Genomic DNA, 21,209 nt, shown 5'->3' on the forward strand with positions numbered 1-21,209 from the left:
CTTGTTTATCCTTTCCTCTGTTGATGGACATTTAGGTTGCTTCCATGTCTTGGCTATTGTAAACGGCACTGCAGTGAACATTGGGGTGCATATATCCTTTCAAACCATGGTTTCCTCTGAATATATGCCCAGGAGTGGGACTGCAGGATCGTATGGTGGCTCTATTTTTAGTTTTTAAAGTAACCTTCATACTGTTCTCCATAGTGGGAGCCACCTTCTCTTTAATGCCCAAACTGTGCAGTTAAAGCAAGTGCTTAGAGAAACCATTTCCTGTAGTATCTTGTCGCTCACAGCTCACAAATGTTAAGCTCTTCCTTCTACCTACAGACTATCCCAGGCTATTTGTATGGTTCCTGAACCCATCTGTTCTAACCTGTACTCGCTGCTATTTAGAATACGGATGTTAATTACCTCTTTAACGTCTCCCAGCTCCTTGCTAGAAGCCTCAAATGCCCCCAAGCATCTATTAGGTTCTCAATACCCATGCCTTTCCTCTTTCCTTTCACAGTAACCCAACTCTTCCCTCCCATCAACTCTGCTTAGAGGGGCATGGATTTGCCCTCCAGGCAGAAGTACAGAACTGACGGTTCATCTGTCTGCACTGAAGTCCCAACTAAGGTAGACCTTATCCCTCTGAGTTGAATAAAATAATCTGAATTCTAAACATCTTAAACATCTCGTTAACAGGATGAGTTCAAACATGTCAGAGAGGCTCCTTCCCACCCCAAGTCTGTCCAGCCTGTTTGGAAGCTATGGTTTCCCTCTGTGATGTACAACCCTGGCTGTGTTTATTCCCCTACTGGGCAGTCCATGGGTGAAGGCTGGTGCTTTATTAGGGTTTGTTTTCATCTGTGGGTCCTATCATCTTTTCCCTCTGATTATAAATTCCCTAAGGGACCTGACATTAATTCTGAGATTGTTATTGGTTTGTCAACTGACTTTTTTCCTTGTTTCTTGTTTAAGGTTCAGAAAGTTGCCACTATAATGAATGAAATGCAGCTTCCAATGGGCCTCTGAGAGCACATAGAAACCTTATTTATCAGTAGAATGAAAACATCACTTTAAATCGTTATTGAGAATGACTCAGTCCTACCCCTTGAAAATAATTCATTTTAGTAGAAATTAAGTATTTGTAATCTGATGAGTCTTCTAGAACTTTGTACTAATTATAATGCCTCATTTTATTACCAAAAGCGTTAGGAGGAAGGGTGCCTTACAGTTGCAAAGAATGGAATTTTTTTCAGCTCAGTGAGTTCTTTAAGTTTATTACTTTACTTACTCCTAGTAGTGATAATTGGACTGAAAAGGAAATAAGTCAGAAAACAGTGGAAAAAAAAGAGAGCACATTGCCAGGCAAGAATAGAGTCTCAACAGATGTTTGCTGAATAAATTGAATGAAAAGGAGAAAAGGGAAATTTAAAAACAGAGTTACAATGGGCAGGATCTAAGAGCTCCTGGGATCATATTCAATTAAAAACATTCAAACCATCCCATTGTGAGCATGTGTATGCTTTTTGTCATGGGGAAAACATGTGTCTCTTTTTTGAATAAAATTCTAGAGAACAAAAAGGGGGGAAAGGAACTTCCCTGGTGGTGCAGTGGTTAAGAATCTGCCTGCCAATGCAGGGGACATGGGTTCGAGCCCTGGTCCGGGAAGATCCCACATGCCGTGGAGCAACTAAGCCCGTGCTCCACAACTACTGAGCCTGTGCTCTAGAGCCCATGAGCCACAACTACTGAGCCCTCGTGCCACAACTGCTGAAGCCCGCCCGCCTAGAGCCTGTGCTCCACAATAAGAGAAGCCACCGCAATGAGAAGCCCACGCACTGCATGGAAGAGTAGCCCCCACACGCCGCGACTAGAGAAAGCCCGTGCACAGCAATGAAGACCCAACGCAGCCAAAAAATAAATAATTAATTAATTGAAAAGAAAAAAATGGGGGGGAGAAGATGAATGTCAAGAGAAGTTGAATGAGATGAACAGAAGATGAAGGCAAAGAGGAAACACGAATGAGTGTGGTAAAAGGAAAGCTAACAGAAATGATGCAACTTCGCTCACGTTTCTGTTTTTCTTTCTTCTTATTCCCTTTCCTTCTTTCTAGTGTTTATACTCAGAATTCCAAAGGGAGATTTAAGAGCAATTTGGAAGTATGTTAAGTAAGACAACACCAGGTGGCAAATAGCAATTTAATTCTCCTTGCCAACAGGCTAAAGACTTAGTGTGCTTTTTATCAGAAGGGCCTGGTGGGAGGAAGAGGGGAGGGAGTGGGAGGAAGGAAAAAGCCATTAAGTACGCTGTGATGAAGGCTGCGCAGAGACTGATAGAGCTCGGATAAGAAATCTCTTAATACACGCATGAATTCCCCTTTTCATCCTGCCGCCCGCTAGAAAACTGGGTATACAGGCATTTAAGACGTTTTCTCTGCAGCAAATATTTGCACGCGAGTTGTGTGTTGACACTGTGTGGCTTTGGATTTCAGGGAGCAGGCTGGTGCCTCTCAGGACATGTAGGTACCGATGGCAGGGCTGCCACACTAGCTGGTTTCAGAGGCAGCTCCAATAGTCCTATCTGCCCTCCAAACTGAGTCAAGGGCGGTACTTTTCATTTTGAAAATAGGATGAGGGGTCTGCTTCTGAGATCTTTCCTATAGTTATGTCCTATTTAGTTTTTGTCTGATGGAAAAATTGGATTTTCTGGAACCTTATACAAACTATTTAGATTGTGATAAATATATGTCATTTAAGATAAACTAGTAGATCTGGCCGTTGCTATTGCTGTTACTTCAGTTTCTGTTCCCATCAGCCTCTTCATCCCCTTTCCCACTGTGGAGGTTGCGGAAGTTCTGTCTTCATTCTGGCTGGGAGGATGGGGGAAGCCCAAACCCAGTCTACTGACCTGAATCAGAAGGAAGGAAGGTCTCTCTTTTTTTTTTTTTTTTTTTTTAAAGTCATACACTCTTCCTTTTTGTGAAGATCAGTAAGTGTGAATGGAAGAGGCAGGTAGGAAGTTTTGTTCCCCAAGGGAGCTGAACATAAAGAGAGAACCGTATGGATGCATCAAGGTGAATGTCATGAGCTCGGTGCCCTGTCTGACCAGACCCTCCATCATGAAACAGGAAGTGGTCTGCCCAGAGCAGCCAGACACATCCAGAAAGGCTGGCCGTGCTTTCCCTCTCCCCTCTGCCCTGTGGACAAACGGGCTGTATGGGTATGGTGCGGGGAGGGCACCCTCGGGTGTGAGGACAGTCTGTCTCCCCGCGTGTTTGTGGGGAGCAGCCTTGCCAGGCTTTAGACTCTGGGTCTGCAGATCTCACACTAATCAGAATTTTCCTTTAAAAAAAAGCAAGGTGGGCTTCCCTGGTGGCGCAGCGGTTGAGAGCCCGCCTGCCGATGCAGGGGACACGGGTTCGTGCCCCGGTCTGGGAAGATCCCACATGCCGCGGAGCGGCTGGGCCCGTGAGCCATGGCCGCTGAGCCTGCGCGTCCGGAGCCTGTGCTCCGCAATGGGAGAGGCCACAGCAGTGAGAGGCCCACGTACCGCAAAAAATAAAAAATAAAAAAAAAAAATAAAAAAAAGCAAGGTTGTGGTAGACAATATTAAGACTGTAAATGTAGCTCTCAATAGAGAACTTTTCAGTTCTTTCCCATTTTTTTGTTTGTTTTTGTTTTGTTTTGTTTTGTTTGATACAAAGTTAAGGTCCGGGGCACTAACTGGGGATCAGACTGGGGGTTTGTTCAGTTTGCTCATCTGTAATTGGGGCTGTCATGACGGTAGCAAGGGTTGAGTTAATGCATTTAAAGCACTTATAATGCTTGTCTCATAGTCAGCATCAGAGGCATCTAACATTAATCTCTTATTATTACTATCATTCACTTGCCATGAGGTTTAAAACCTCTTGCTTTGCAGGTCGTACAGTGCTCTGTTGAGGGAGGGTAGAAATCATTCCACATTTCCCTAGAGATTAGTTTTCAGGACCTCAAGTTTATTTCCCTAAAACTCTAAAATAGCAGGAACTTTTGCATTTTATTGAGTTGGCCCAGAGGTCTAGATTCACATTGTACTACAACCTTCCAAGGCTCCCTTCTTGTCAGATGCCCAAGGATCTGGTCCTCACACACATCGCCAAACAGAATGAAGGTAGCTTTCGCATGGTTCAGGTTAGTGAGATTTATCTGGGAAATTGTTTCAAAGCCCTGGGAATTTGCCCTGGGAAAAGAACTATTTTCTACTTTCCCAGAACATGAGGTCTCGGAACTGTAACTTATCCATAAAGAAAAGAAAAAGAAAAACTCCAGCTTTCAATCATTTATTCATTCATCACATACTGATATTTATTGAGAACTTACTATGTCATTTGCTAGGAGTTGGATGGCCAAAGATGAACAAGTCATAATCAGTTTTGAGGAACTTAAAGTTAGTGATGGAAGAAGCTGTACAAACGTAAGAACATGGCGATGCGAGCAGGCGATATCATTGCTTGGACGATGAGTTGGAGTTTGTCAAGGCGAAAATGGGAGAGAAGGCCATTCTAGAAAGATGGCATATAGTGTGTTAGATGGACCATCAGTCAGCCAAGACCCTGGATTACTGAGCAGGTCCACCCTTCCCCCTGCCACCCCAGCCACATTGCTCAGGGCTCAGTAAAAGATGAGAGCATTGGTCACCCACAACTCTGGTGTTCAGGCCCAGAGTGGGCCACTAACTCATTTCCAAGAGGGACCACCAAGCCTATGAGGCTCCAGGTACTTATGAACCAGCTTGCCCGATGGAGGTCATGGTTAAACGCTGACAGCTGGAGGGGAGGGTGAGCCCGAGGGTCCGGCCCAGGGCAGCACAGGAGACTGGGGGCGAGGGGGTGCAGGCGCGGGGCTTGTGAAGCGCCTTTGACGTCTTTCCAGGGTGTTGCGTTCTGCTTTTCCCTGCACGTGACGGTGAGCTGGTAGACTGTCTGCACACCTTTGCAGTGTGGAGAACATTCAAGAAGGAAAGGGGCCGAGACAGGAATTGATGTTTAATTAGGATGCTAGAGCGGTGCTTCCGGGGACCCTTAAGGTCTGAGGGAAGACAGTGCTTGTGGGGATGACAGGAGAGATGGGTAGAAACTGGAGCTGTTTCTGGACTGGAAATGGCAGGATCTTGCAGTGCTGGATGAGGCAAGGAAGGAGGATGGTGCTCGAGGGAAACCCGGCTGGAGTCGTCCTGTTGGTCTCAGGGGTCTGGGTGTGGATCGGGGAGCAGCTTTCCCAGCAGCACTGAGCTGACACTTCTCGTGAGTTTGTGCCATCGGTACTTACAGCAGCCCGAGGCAGGGGGGATCCCCATGTGAGAAGGGGACAGGGACACAGAAGGGTGGGGTGACTCCCCACGTTTATGCAACAAGAGGCCGAGCCACATCCAGGACTCATGTCCACACGTCTCTTGCTCGTCATCACCATGTATGTTTGCAGCCTTTCCAGAGCGAGAGGTGTAACTCCAGTTTGAATGTCTGAACTGTTCCAGGATTTTGGAGGACAGGGTGGGCAGATCCCCTCCTCCAGGCAAATGACTCACTGGAGGGAAGCCAGTGCGGGAGAGAAAAGGGCCCGACAGGAGGGGATGTGTGTCCAGCCCACGCTGTCCTGGGGGCTGGCACAGGAGCGCTGAATCGAGCAGGTGGTAAAAAAGAAAGGCCTGCTTCCCGGTTGGCTGCTTAAGACGCTGCGGAGCAGGTGGTGAAGGGCAGAACACAACGGCCGCCTCAGGAGGACTGGAGGCCCGAGGCCCAGGGTGGATATGTGGGCTTTACAGCCCTTGTCAGTGTGTTTGGAGATGGAGGAATCATTGGAGATGGTTTCAGGGACCAGACAGAGGAAAATGAGGTCTCCTTTGTAGCAGCAAAGAGGGTTCACTTCTCAAACAGACCTGTGACACTCCTGGGCTTCTGTGAACCACCGGGGCTTCTGTCTGCAAGACGTTGGTTCTTAAACTCTGCCAATGGACAAGGTCATGGACATAGTACTTTGCTACTGTGACCCTATTTCCCCCTCGGGCAAGTGCACACAGCACAGGCCATGCAATAAACAGTAACAATGACAGCAACACCTGTGCAACGTTTGCCCTGCCCCAGGTGTGGCACTAAGTGTTTACATACCCGATCTTACTTAACCCAGAATAATACCCAGAGGTCAGTGCCATTACTGTCCCATCCTCCACATGAGAGAATGGGACAAGAGCTATCCCTGCGTCTGTCCTGAGTTAAAAGGTTAGGAACCAAGGATCCTACAAGCTTACTGTGATCATCACCCTTTTCTTACTGAAGTAAAAAGCCCAGTGTGAACACATCTTACACAAATCCTCAGGCTAAAGTGTTCTCCTTTTCTTCTTCAATTTCAACTTTGTTTTCTCAGCTGACAAGATTGTGGGCGAAGTGACATCACCATCTGATCCGCATCTAAAGACATTTTGGCTAAGTTCAAAAAATAGAGATCTTGAACGTGCTCCCTTAATTACATTTGACCATTTGAGCAGCTGCGTGAAAACCCCGGGTAGCCAGCCTGTTCTGCAATTTGTTTTGAAAACAAGCTTTTCCGTCTCTCAGCGGCGAGGATTCTGTGTATAGGGTGTACACTGTGAATCACAGTTTCAAAGGAAGACGACAAACACAGCTCTCAGCCAAGCAATTTGTAAAACTGGATCGCTGACAGAGACCCAGGAAGCAGCAGGAAAACAACCAAACACAAAGGCACAGTCAAGCGCCTGGATGTGAGCTGGAGCAACCATGTGGAAGGAGCCCCAGGGTGATGGGAAGAGAGGGAGCAGAGACCCCGAGGGGCTGAGAGCACGGGGTCTGGGCCCAGGATGCCTGGCTCGCCTGTTTGGTACCCCAGCTGCCTTTGACTGCTCCTAACGTGTGTTCAGTTCACCGAGGGAACAGGGAACGAATGTTTCTTCAATTAGATTCACAGGTTTTATTTAATTAATTTATTTATTTTTAGAAGTTTCCACATTCTTTGGTTTTTTTAAAATTTAATTTAATTTTATTATTTGGCTGCATTGGGTCTTTGTTGTGGCACGTGGGATCTTTGTTGTGGCCTGCAGGCTTCTCTCTAGTTGCGGCGCACAGGCTCAGTTGCCCGTGGCTTGTGGGATCTTAGTTCCCCCACCAGGGATCGAACCCATGTCCCCCGCATTAGAAGGTGGATTCTTAACCACTGGATCACCAGGGAAGTCCCAGGTTCACAGGTTTTTTAACAGTCATGACCTCAATCGGTCCACATCTCTTTAATGATTACTTTCATGGATTTCGTGGTCTTTTTCTTTAATAATAACAGTAATAACAACAGCTAACACCTACTGAGCTTTCTACCTTCAACATGTGTCAGAGTCTCTCCGTCCTCACTTGAACGTAAGCTCCATGAGGGCAGAGGAGTCTCTGCTCTCTGTTCAGTGATGTAGCTACAGTTCCTGGAATAGTGCCGGGCACATGGTAGATGCTCGTTAGGTGTTTGGTGACTGAATGGATGGATGAACAAACATACTCCTGTTGCACGTTGGCAGGTAGTACTCTAAGGGCTTCACTGATTCATTTAGACTTCATCGCTATTCTGTGCAGCAGGCATTTGTTATTCTTCCTATTTTATACATGAGCTGACTGACTCCCAGAGACGTGACTTAGCTTGTCCAAGGTCACGGGGCTGAAGGGGGCAGAGGCAGAAAAGGACCCAGGCAGTCTGACCCCAGAGTCTCCTTCTCCATACTGTTGGTCTTCAAGCTTCATTCACTCACTTTTAGTTTTTCCTCCATCTCCCTACGTTTAATTCCCTATAATGCTCTTCTAACAGGCCAAACTACTTTATATCAAAGCCTTCTTTACACACAAAAGAAAACTTTTATTTTGCTCTTTTGAAAGCATACAGTATGGAATAGTCTTATTGCTTATGCCAAAGGGCCTTGAGTTAGTTTAGATGTAGAAGAAATTAAGACTGGAGAATGGAAATATGACCTCAAGGAGAACCTTAAATTTATATTTTCTTTTAAGAGATAATATAAACTATTATGATTTTTTTCATAAGAAGATCTTTATACTCAAGTTTTCTCTATGGAACAGTATAAAAAAATCATTTCTTAGAAGTAATAGGAGACAAAGTTATCCAGGTCATAAATTATAAGTCTAAGTTTTTAGTCCCTAAATTTGATATAGCCTTTCTAATTCTTGAGGGCCATTTTCTCTCTTTAAGACAATGAGATAGATGAAAATGATACTATGTTCAGAGAAGTACAGGCTCACCACCAAAGAGATAGATAAAAACATATTATTTATCTCTCTCCTGGACATATATCCGGGGAAACCTCTAATTCGAAAAGATACATGCACCCCAGTGTTCATAGCAGCACTGTTTAAATAGCCAGGACGTGGAATGATATAAATGAGCTTATTTACAAAACAGAAACAGACTCTCAGACTTAGAAAACAAACTTATGGTTACCAAAGGGGGGTGGGGGGGAGGGGAGGAGGGGAAGAGATAAATTAGGAGTTTGGGATGAACATATACACACTACTAGATATAAAATAGATAAACAACAAGGACCTACTGTATAGCACAGGGAACTATATTCAATATCTTACAATAACATATAATGGAAAAGAATCTGAAAAAGAATATATATATATTTATATATATGTAACTGAATCGCTTTGCTGTACACCTAAAACTAACACAACTTTGTAAATTAACTATACCGCAATTAAAAAAATGGTTAAGAAAACATATTATTTAACTACAATTGCAGCCTGTGCTGAGCTATATTTTTTCATGATAGATACTCCTTATATATTGGATATGTTTAGGTTTACTTGCTCAGGCAAAGAAGAATCAAGGAAGATGTCTGTTTTAGCACTGCATACTGTTGAATTTGCCGATGGAAAGTTTTCAGTTTAGTTCTGCACTCATGATTAATTGACAGCATTAAAGCTTCTTCCGTGATAAAGCGCCACCCTCCACTTTCTCCAGCGATGTCCTGTCACCTCCTAACCCTGGTGCCCGTGCCAGTTGATGAAAATCATGCTCCAGCCGTCACCAGCCCCCCAGATAGTCATTCCTTTCGTATTTTGGAAAAGGATGGTAAGGGGAGGTAGAAAAACTTTGCTGAGGGTGTGGCCATCTCCTTTAGGTGTTTCTTGGGTTTCTGACTACAACCCAGTGGAACCTGGCAGTGAGGACAGAGCATTAAACCCAGCCCTTCATTGGTAGTAATTTTTGTGACACCCATTCCTCACAAAAAGTTCATAAATTTAGAGCCATAGACTCTTAAGAGAGATCTTAATAATCATTTTGTACAACTCTCAGGTAATTCAGAAATCGTATACTTGCTAAGTCCTTACTGAATTATATTAGCAGAAGACTAACGTTACAATTGCGAGTTTCAAGTTCTTTTTTTTTTTTTTTTTTAAAGTTTCTGCAGAGATATTAACTGATAGCTCTATGGGGATTCCCTTGTATATGACTCTTTTTCTCTTGCTGCCTTTAAAATTCTCTCTTTTGCCATTTTTTAATTAATTAATTAATTTATTTATTTTTGGTTGTGTTGGGTCTTTGTTTCTGTGTGAGGGCTTTCTCTAGTTGTGGCAAGCGGGGGCCACTCTTCATCATGGTGCGCGGGCCTCTCACTGTCGCGGCCTCTCTTGCTGCAGAGCACAAGCTCCAGACGCGCAGGCTCAGTAGTTGTGGCGCACGAGCCTAGTTGCTCCGCGGCATGTGGGATCTTCCCAGACCAGGGCTCGAATCCGTGTCCCCTGCATTGGCAGGCAGACTCTCAACCACTGCACCACCAGGGAAGCCCCCTCAAGTTCTTTTTAAAAATATTATTTTTCCTATTGGAAAATGTTTTATGATAAACATGGAAAATATGGCTGTATAATTTTTGTGTATCTCAAATTTAGCTGAGTTAGTGGAAACAATCTTTATGGAATTAGATGAAGCCTCTCTCTTTTTTGGACAACCTCTCCACTTGACTTGACTAGGCTTCTCAGACAACGCAAATGTGAAATCTGAATCATATTCGAGTGTGTGGAAAAATACACCATGAAATTGTCAGATCCCAAAGCCCATTGCCACCCTACATACCAAATTAGAAGGATCTCTCCCAAGAGAAAGCAGTTCATCTCTTACTTTCATTTTTCAAACAACGATCATGAACCATGGTTGAATATTTCTGTCTCACTTTAAGAGAGGCTCTTCAGCAGTTTTCTTTTTGCAATTGTAGAAGGTTCTTCCTTTGTAAATGTAGACACTGGAAAAACAAAAGCAAACATTTTCTTGCCAACTTTCATAAGTCTTAGTTCTGTCAGCTTTTCTTATTAAAAACATTAGATTTTTATCTTTGATTTATTTTATGCTCCTTTGATTGGGTCTGAGGATATTTAAGTGAGTGCAGACTTGAAATTTTCTAATCCAGATCTCCACATCTTTAATTTTTATGGGGAAAAACCGTGTTCCTCTTCTGCATTTCCCCCAATTAATTCAACAAATCATGCCCTCCTCTAAGGAACATTTCCAAGTATCTGCTGAGATCTCTTCTCCTCCACATCCCCAGGGTCCTCGGAAGGGCCATCCCAGCACCTCCCCATAGCACATATTCACTGACCTAAGGTTCATCCCCTCTCCCAGCCCCCAGCCACCTTTCAGCTTTTCTTGGGGGGATTTTTGATCATTGAAAATAAATACCTCCAAATATGTATAACCTCAAGAGGGATTATATTACAGCACCATAATGCACAATTTTAAAGCTGACTGAAGTGATGCAGTTGTTTTAAAAGGAGACCCCATGGTAATGAGGTGACAATAATATTGCTCATTTATTTTCCAAAACTCCTTAGAAAATGAATCTACATGGTCACACTTTATAGATACTGTACTTTGCGATCACATAATATAGCCATGACTCTATCACCGTCATTCAGCAAAGCTGGTGATGATAAAAGCTAAGGACATGATGCCATTCTATACAGGTTAAAACAAGTTTAATTTACCCATCTGTGTATATTATTTGTTTTAAATTAATTTAAGGTGTTTTTCCTTTTGCAGACTTTCAGATAGGGACACCATTTGCCACCATACAGAATCTATAGAATCTGAGTGGGGAAATATTCTTGATTCTTCCCTTTTTCTCACCCTTTCAACCCAACAAATCTCAAGGCTTTCTGATTATAACTGCAAAGTATTTTTCATCTTTGTCCACCATTCGAAGATTAGAAAGGAAGAAATAAACCTCTTATTATTTATTGATGATATGCTTGTCTACATAGAAAACCCAAAAGACTATATAGAAAAATTATGAAAATCAGTAAGAGTTTGGCTAGGCTGCTGAATACAAAATCAATGCACAAATGACAATTGCATTTTTATACACCAGCAAAAGTAGTTACAAAGTATATAATTTTTAAAAAAGATACCATTTACAGTAGCAGCAAAAGTATAAAGGAGCAAGGGAGAAATATTCCAAAATGAGGAAGCTCTTTATGAAAACATTTTAGAACTTTGTGGACTGACATTAAAGATGGACAAAATAAGTGGAAAGATGTATTATATTCATAGATGGAAAGCGTTAATATCAACTGTTCCTATATTGATCAATTCATTTTAAATTGAGGTCCCAAAAGTTCTTCCCGATCCCTCCCTGCCTGGAACTTGACAAAATGATCCTAGAATGTATGAAGAAGAGCAAAGGGTGAAGAAGGGTCAAAAGGTTCCTGAAGATGTGTCTTGACTTGTTATATAAGACCCATTACGTGGTAGTAAAGACTGTTGGTATTGGCACAAGGCTAGACAGACAAATGGAACAGACTAATGTCAATGTGGAAACTCTATTTATGACTGGACAGGCACTGAAGATTCGTGAAAAAAGGGTGGGCAATTCAATAAATGCTATTGATCCAACCAATTGGCTCTACATACAGGAAAAAATTAAGTTGGATTGCTCCCACACACATTAAAAATCCATTCTAGGGGCTTCCCTGGTGGCGTAGAGGTTAAGAATCTGCTGGCCAATGCAGGGGACACGGGTTCGAGCCCTGGTCTGGGAAGATCCCACATGCCGTGGAGCAACTAAGCCCATGTGCCACAACTACTGAGCCTGTGCTCTAGAGCCCGCGAGCCACAACTACTGAGCCCATGCGCCTAGAGCCTGTGCTCCACAACAAGAGAAGCCACTGCAATGAGAAACCTGCGCACCGCAATGAAGAGTAGCCCTCTCTCGCTGCAACTAGAGAAAGCCCGCTTGCAGCAATGAAGACCCAACACAGCCAAAAATAAATAAATAATTCATTCTACATGACTTAAAGACAAAATCAAAAGGCAAAAACTATGAAAAAATTTAGAAGACAATTAGGAGAATGTATTTATAAGCTTGGAGTAGGTATAGATTTTTAAAATAAGATGCAAAAAACACGAACTATGAAGGAAAATAAAGATAAATTCAAATACATTAAAAATAAAAATGTTTGCTCATTGTAAGACAACTTATGAGAATAAAAAAAAAAACTGGGAAAGAACATTTTCAATACATACCATTGACAAAGGATCAATATACAAAATATACAAATTAACAAAACAACTAGATACAAAAAAACAAAACAACCCAATAGGGAAATGGGCAAAGTCATGAAAAGGTACTTCATAGAAAAGGAAACATGAGTGGTCAGTCCATAAATATAAGAAAATGTGCACAATCTCATTTACCAAACAAGGCAAGGAAAATTAAAGGCACCAATTAGACACTATTTCACACTCTTTACACTCGGCTCCAAATTAAAAAGTCTAACAATACTAAGTGCTGGAGAGACTATGGAGAAATGGAAATTTCCACTTTGGAAACTAATTTGGCAGTGACAAGTGAATCCCACATGTGCAGAACCTACAACCAGGAAGCTCTACTGCTAAGAAATATATCCTAGGTATATATATACTGTTTCCAGCACATGTGTACCAGGACAGTTGTACAAGAAGTCCTCAGCAACCTCGTTCCTAACAGCAGAATACTGGGGACAACCAAGTGGTCATAACTGGTAGGGTGGCTGTGTGATAATATAGTCATACAATGGTCATCTAAATTACACAACAGAAAACAGACTACAGCAGCATGCATCAATGTACCTGAATCCAATAATACAATGTTCACTGAGGAACGCATGTCATATACTATACACCATGCAATTTCATTTCTATGAAGAATAAGATAGGCAAAACTAAAGATATTGCCTAGGAATATGTACTTATTGGGTGGAACAAAGGAGAAAGGCGGGGAGTTGACATGAAATTCAGAAGGAGGAAGGGAAGCCATTGAGAAGGGGCTTACTAGAAACAGTGTTTCTAAGAAGGATCTATTTCTTAGGGAACAATTACATAGACGGTTCTTCTTCTTCTTCTTTAAACTCTGTTTGTACAATTGCATACAAGAGAGAGAAGCAGAGATGGAAGAAAGAGAGAGAGGGAGGGAGACAGAGACTTTCCCATGATCCATTGCATCCTTGTCTTGTGACATCCTGATGTCTTTATAATAAAATTTCCTTCTTTGTTCTCTAATACTATGGGCTGAATCGTGTTTCCCCAAAATTTATATGTTGAAGTCCTAAGGCCCCAGACCTCAGAATGTGACTATATTTGGAGATAGGGTCTTTTTTTTAAATTGAAGTCTAGTTGATTTACAGTGTCATGTTAGTTTCAGATGTACAGCACAGTGATTCAGATATATATATATCTGAATCCATATATATATATATATATATATATATATATATACTTAAAATGTTCTTTTTCAGATTCTTTTCCCTTACAGGTTATTACAAAATATTGAGCATAGATCCCTGTGCTACAGTAGGTTCTGGTGGAGACAGGGTCTCTAAAGGGGTAGTTTATGGGTGGGCCCTAGTCCAGTATGACTGGTGTCCTCATAAGAAGAAGAGACTGAGACTCAGACGCACACAGAGGGAAGACCACGTGAAGACACAGGGAGAAGATGGCCGTCGGCAAGCCAGAGAGGGAAGCCTCAAAAGAAACCAACCCTGCCCACGCCTTGACCTCAGAATTCTGGCTTCCTGAGCTGTGAGAATATACATTTCTGCCGTTGAAGCTATCCAGCCCGTGGTACTTGGGTTGTGGCAGCCCGAGCAAACTAACACAAGTAGTTTGAGCTGTTGTCTGGTATTTGCAGAGTTCCTTGGGTGCACCTGCTGTGTACTTTAATCCCAAGCGTTCCCATTGCCCCTGCTGACCTTCTGCCTGGCAGCCCCCCACCCCGCCTTGCCCAGCTCATGCCTGCAGTGGCCTTGCTGGTCCCGCTACAGGCATCCCTTCCTGAAGCCAGGGCTGGGTGTCCCTGCTGGGGCGTCAGGCATCCTGCACCTGGTTCCACCTTTGATTGGCAACCAGTCTTTGTGTCTCTCTGCTCCCTAGACTGTGAGCTCTTGCAGGGCAGGCAGAACCAGGTTCATCTTCGCCTTCTCATAGGTAAGCTCCTGGAACACAGTGCTGCTTGTTAAGTGCGTGCAGGAGGAGAGTACAGACCACCCCCAGAGAAGGCCGTTCATGGAAATGTATCAAGGATCATCTAAAGCAGTAAACCCCTGTGTTGTTCATGGTATTTGTGTTTTTAAAATTTTGTCATGAAATATTGTGTAAATTCTGAGGAGGGGAGGGAGAGGAATATCTGATACTAAAATTGCTTTGCATTTTTTAGAGTATTTTCCCTTAACACGAAAAGCAGATGTCGCCACCAATATCCGCTCTTCCACTTCCCAAAAGAAAGTGCAGGATTAAATCCACTGATAATGCACATAGGGTGTCTCCTTACGCAGGTATTTGACAACTGACTGTTAGATGATGCCTTCATTTAACAAATACTTACTTAGAAATGCCGACTCTGTAATGGACAGCAAAGATGGTGGTCAGGACATCTCCCAGGAGGCCCCCATTCTTGTAAGAGGAGATGACAAGCAAGAAAGTATCAGATGGTGATATGTATGTGTGATGCAAATTCTTAACACAGGCTCTGGGATGGAGCATGAAGGGGGTTCCTTTGGTTGGACAGTCAGGGAAGCCCTGTCTGAGGAGCTGCATTCAAGCTGAAACCTGGTGACGAGAAGCAGACACGTGAACATTGCTGGGAAGAGCATTCCAGATGGAGGGATTAGACGTTGCGGAGGCCCGAGGAAGAATAGAGGAGCAGAAGGGAGGCCCCTCCAGGGCGGCTGGAGGGGACGGGTGAGAGGGAATACAGGCAGGGAGTGGGGGGAGGCAGGGACCAGATGTTACAGAGTCTCCTGCATCAAGTGAGGCTTTTATTCTAAGGATGGTGGAAAGTCATGTAAGGGTTTTCAAAAGAGGAGCGGCACAATCTGACTCATACTTTTGGGAAGATCACCTGGCTCCTGTGTGGGGAATAGGTGTGTGTGAGGCGGGGAGGGCGAGAGTGAAAACAGGGACATTGACTAGGAGGCTGCAGTAGCCCCAGCACCCAATGGTAGGGCTTGCAAAGAATCTGGAGAGAACTGGGCGGGTTCAGGGTAGTTGTGCAAGTGGAGGGGAGGGGAGGGAGGACTCTGGGTGGTTTTCAGGTTCGTGGCTGGAGCACCTCGGTGGAGGGCAGTGCCACTTACTGAGAATCAGAATCCTGAAGGAGGAGCAGATGGGGGATGAGAGTGCAGTGGGCATCCAGGTACTTTTTAGATTTCAGATGCTTTTCTGCATCTGGGAGGTAATATCTTATGAGCAGATGGACACAGGAGGCTGGGAGTCAGAGGAGAGGTGGGGGCTGGAAAACTATGCCCCTCCCTGTGTCTATCCATCTATCTCTCCCTCAGAGTCAAGGTCATGAATGCTATTTAAGCCCACGGGCCGAAGGGGATTACCTAGGCAGCCAGCAGAGATGGAGAAGCTCGTGGGGCTGATCCTTGCTGTGCTCCACAGTTTAGTGATGCTTCAGGCTTGAGATATCGAGGCAAGGTCAAGGAAAAAAGAGCAACCAGAAAGGCAGGAGAAAGACCCATGTGTGTGATATCATGGAAGCTCCCTGGGAGAAGTGCGTCCAGAGGAAGGAACAGTGCCACGTGTTGCTGAAGGGTCAAGTAAGAGAAGACCGTTGGATGGGGAAACGAAGGTGTGTGTGACCTTGACCGGAGGGATCTCAGTGGAATTGTGGAGACAGGAACATGATTCAAGAAGGTTTAAGGGAAAATGGGAGTGAGGGTGAGGGTGGCTGTACCAAACCAGGCCTTCGCAAAGTCTTGCTCTAAAGAGCAGCAGAGAGGGACTGCCCTGGTGGCGCAGTGGTTAAGACTCCGTTCTTCCAGTGTAGAGGCCGCGGGTTCGATCCCTGGTCAGGGAACTAGATCCCACATGCATGCCGCAACTAAAAGTTCACGTGCCACAGCTAAGACCCGGCGCAACCTAAATAAATAAAGTAGAAAATAAAAAATAAAGTTAAAAAAATAAAGAGCAGCAGAGAAATGGGAGCACTTTCTGGAGGGAGATGGGAGGGACAAAGGAAGATGCTGGGGGTTTTGTTTTTTGTTCCAGGTGTGAGATTCTGGAACTTGTGTGCTAATGGGAATGATTTAATACAGGGGGAAATACCGATGAAAATTTTGGGGACTAAAGATCTCAAGACAAGAGGAGATAAGGAACATAGAATTTGGATTATTGTCAACAAGAGTGTGACTAAAAATTTATTTTGAAAAAAATCAAAGGCATTCCCCCTAACTCTGTACTATAAAATAAATATTAATAACGATAATGACAATGGTGAGGTAAGAACTGTTTTTATCGTGCACCTTCTATAAGTCAGAGACTCTGCCACTTTCTTTACTTTATCATTCTGACAACACCCAGATGAAAAATTTATTATTTTTTTAGAAATGTTTACAAGCGAAGAAGTTGAGTCTCAAGAGAGTTTCATTGGCTTGCGATGAATAGGTGACAGGTGATGAATAGGTGACAGATCTAGGATCCGAATCCAGACTTGTTAATGCCCAGGTGCTCTGATTGCCCAATGATGCTCAGATCTGGGTTTTGCAAGCCCCCCTCCCCACGGCTCTCCACCCTTGTGCTTCCCCAAACCCCACAGGCCCTGAGGTGCTGCTACCACAGAACAAGATGTATGATGATCGCCAAGATGCTGGGAACCTGTCTCATGGTTCTATTTAGAAGCTGCTCCATTTTTTCCCATTTGAAATGGTTACGTTTTCTCTCCCAGGACCGAAATGGTTACCACTGTTAATGCAAGAGCTATTTTCGCATACCAGCCATTGCCTGAAAACAAAAAGTCCCGTGGGAATAAATATGACCTGTTCAGGACAAGTTCTAGCAAGCAGTGTTTAAGGTTATTTATATTTTCCAAAGGCTTCTTATTTCGAGTTCATAAATAAATGTGTGTGTTTGTACTGCAATCTTCTGGAGATCAAGAATTGTGTTTTTCACTGCCTTATATCTCCTTTATAATTCTCTAAGAGCTTGGTATGCAGAAAATGTGTTCAGTAGTGGAACTGCTTGTCTGGTTGATGGCAAGTGTTTGTGGAAAGCTCAGACTCTTACTGAGTTTCCTCCTATCTAGGTCATGAAGAGCTCCAGGGAATGAGAACTTTATTGGATTGGACCCTTGATCGAAAAAGCCTTTCTTCCATTTTTAACATCAACCTGGGGAATGGTCGATTGATTGCTAAACTTTGAAAATCTGCTTTTTGTTGTGTATGTATGCCATAGAAGGGCCCTCATTATCTGAGCATGAAAAGCTACTTAAACAGAATCTACTTCCAATAGGGAATGAAATTTCGTGTTAATTAAATTAAAAAAAGTTTTTGATTGGGACTTAACTAGAAAAATGAAAGTAGATAACATGAAAAACTCTAAATTTTTAAAAATTTAAGGACTTCCCTGGCGGTCCAGTGGTTAGGACTCCATGCTTCCACTGCAGGGGGAGCAGGTTCGATCCGTGGTTGGGGAACTAAGATCCCGCATGCCGCATGGTGTGGCCCCAAAAAATTTTTTAATTAAAAATTTATATTAAGAAGGTTTAGATTAGGTCACATTATAATGTGAACTAAGTCTTAGAATAAACCAATGAATTATTTATTTGGGGAGGGGGTGAATTTTCTGACACAACCGTACAATCCAGCATCCTTTGCTTCACGGCTGATTTTACAGTCTGACCGTGAAAAGAACTGTTTCTACAAAACATCCCCGAGCTTCGTCAGTTTTCCAAGGGCGCTTCTTAATCCTTTGATGTTCCAACCAGTTTTTTTCTGAAGCCCTGTCCTCATCACCCTTGGGGGCTTTCTTCTGTCTTCAGCAGTCTAACCTGAGTGGACCTGCCCTGGTCCGCGGCGCTGGCTGTGACGGGGGTGGCTGTCCCACATCGTTTCCATGAAAACCCACCTATGTCATGAGATTGCAGTTTCGCTCTGGGCACATCTGCACCGGATGTTTACCACCTCAGACAGTCAGATCGTTAACAACTTAGGACCTCGGTGACCTGGACGGCCATGGAGACGTGGCCACTGAGCAGAAAGAGACATCATAGTGGTTGTGCCTGGAGCTCCATTAGCGGCCTGTTTTGGTGGTTGTTTCTCTAAGCTATGTAATTCTGGAGCTAAGATGAAAACATCCTGATTTGCCCATCCAAAGAGTGAAAAGAATTAGAAGGATTTGAAGTATTTGCTCTTAACTTCCTTTCCCACTTCATCCCATTCAGGTCTCTTGATGTTCCACATGTCTCTAGAATAACATCCTCCCTCCTGCTTCAACCCCAATTCAATTAACCCCACTTACTAACATTTCCTACCCAACCACTCTTTCCCCTGACCCCAAGCAATGGCAGAAAGAGAGGAAGCCTGGAAGGGCCTGGAGCGTCAAAGTGCTTCTCCAAGAGGCATTTGGGCTATTAAACAATGAGGAAATGGATTTAGGCCCTGAGAAAAGGTAGGAGGATTGCACCTTTAGCCCCCATCCCATAACTGAAATTCTCAGCACACCCCAGGGACCAAAGCGTAGCTCTGTGCAGCAGCTGCTCGAATTACAGCCCTTCAGGGAAAGCTGTCACGCTCTCTCCAATCTTCCCTTCCATCACTCACCCACTGAATCACTGCCACCCAGCTCAGGCCCAGAGCTGCCACCTCCACTGCTTTGCCAAGGCCTGTACGGAGGTTAGATGACCATCCTCTCCAGAGTACTGTCTTAAACCACAGTGGAATCCCTTTACGTCTGTACACTATAATAACCTATGTTAATGAGACGCATCTACCTGTACTGACACGAAAATCTGCCCGAGATATATTAAGTGAACAAAAACTTGCAAAACTGTATCCATAATAGAACATTTTGTTAAAATATTTGTATTGACATATATATTAGTTCATGGAACTGGATGTTAAAATTGAAGATTCAGTAGAATTGACACGGTAGGATAGATGTCAGATACCACGTGGGGTATGACACAGGTCACCCTGGGGGAATCTTCAAAGTAAATGTTGAAAACTGGTTCTGGGACCCTTGAATTCTGTCGCCCATTTTGAGAATATAAGCAAGTGGAGATACATTGGGAGGAAATGTATTTGAGGAGTTCTGCTACTGAGGGCCAGGGACCAGGAAGTGCTTGGCCCTTCATCTGGAGCCCAGAGAGGATGGGATTCTACAGACACTTGTAGAGCTGGGTTTGTGTCTCTCGGAGTTGGGGAACGCCCCCACGGATTGGTGCCTGATTCACGCCTGACAACGCAAAAGTGGCTTGTGGCAGGGCAGAGAGTGGCTGGCTGCGTTTGAGAAGCAGCCACGCTCCCATGGATCCGTGTGTATGGACACGGAATGCATGACTATTTCTTCTAGATCCTGGGCCAAGAGGGAGAGAGAGCCAGTCTGCAGCCACTTAAAGTCTATCTAAGTCCAGAAAGACGGCTGGGGAGGGCCAAGGCCTCCATCAGAGAGAGTCTGAGTGAGGAGTGGATCCTGAGACCTGAGGACTGAACTGGGTAGGATCCAGTTGAAGAAGAGGCATCCCCCAGGCCTGGGGGCCAAGCAGGGGACCCCCAAGATGGCCCCAAAACACCCTGGAAAGGAGATGTCAGCTCGAAGCATTTGTCTGCCCAGAGTGGCAGCCAGCAGCTGAGTAAGGAGGTCCGAGTCTCCCCTCACCTGTCTTCGCCACACTTGACTTGACCAAGCCGGCAAGCAGGGAAGAGGAGAGAAGTAAGAAAACCAGATCATCACTTGCAGGGAAGGAAGTCTCTCCTTCTAACGGAGCCTGAATTGATGAATAAAGTCTTGGACTGGATACCTAGTTTCTGATTTGCTACTGTGTTTTGTGATTGTACAATAGTCTAGTTCCTAAGAACTGAACAAGAAAATTGAGGGGCCTGTCAAGTGTTTAGCCAGTGGCAGGGGAAGATTTCCCCACTGAATCAACTTTAAAGGGCTAGAGGGAAACAAAAATACACTGACGTTTCTCTCACACCCCTTTGTTGTGCTTCATGGAAAGACCGGTTTCATAAACAACGTAAGATGTCCGGGAAGTGGACACACCAGCCCTGGTTATCTCTAGGGGGTGGGGACAGGAAGTTGTTCTCTTTTTCTCTTATCTATTTCCATTATGTTTGAATTATGGAAGCAGAGCATGGTGACTTTTGTCCTCAGAAAAGCCATGATGATGAATGTGCCCATCTAAAATATTAGGAGGAAAAAATCATCTCCACGAGTGAAAAAAAAATATGGCGAGAAAGAGAGCAAGCTGAAAAACAAAATACCAATCGTCATAGCTAACAGTTGTAGACGGCATTCCATTTTCCAAATTTTCATTTTAATGATCTCATTTGATTGTTACAGCAACCCTGGAGATGTGTATTTGAATTATTCACATTGTGCAGATGTAGAAACAGAAACAGTCATAATGGTTGGTTACTGCGCTTGGCCAACAGCACTGCTAGTGATGATAAGGCTCAAATTCAAGTCTTCTGGCTGTAAGTCCCATATTCCTCCCATTTCATAACAACAAGTGCTGCCATGGAAGGATATTTAGTTGTCAGGAAGCATTCTCCCAGCCCATTCCCCATGGAGGGCACGTGGTCCCCTGGCGGACATGACACAATAAAGCCATGTTGATGCAGCCTGCATTGACAGTACTTTTCCGAACTATATTCCACTTGCCTCTCTAAACACTGGAATCTCTATGTGTTTAACCCCTCACTTCCC

General features: G+C 44.0%; 1 long non-coding RNA gene across 1 annotated transcript; it reads left to right on the forward strand.

Annotated features, from left to right (window-relative positions):
• Nucleotides 1-13,837: 13,837 nt before the first annotated feature.
• LOC113628309 (uncharacterized) lies at nt 13,838-17,897 on the forward strand. The gene is made up of 3 exons (XR_003435981.1): nt 13,838-16,131; nt 16,194-16,196; nt 17,584-17,897. It is a non-coding gene; the product is annotated as an uncharacterized LOC113628309 (long non-coding RNA).
• Nucleotides 17,898-21,209: the final 3,312 nt, after the last annotated feature.

The sequence above is a fragment of the Aethalodelphis obliquidens genome, unplaced genomic scaffold, assembly GCF_003676395.1.
Source record: "Aethalodelphis obliquidens isolate GAN/ISIS:26980383/991018 unplaced genomic scaffold, ASM367639v1 scaffold23, whole genome shotgun sequence".
Classification (NCBI taxonomy): domain Eukaryota; kingdom Metazoa; phylum Chordata; class Mammalia; order Artiodactyla; family Delphinidae; genus Aethalodelphis; species Aethalodelphis obliquidens.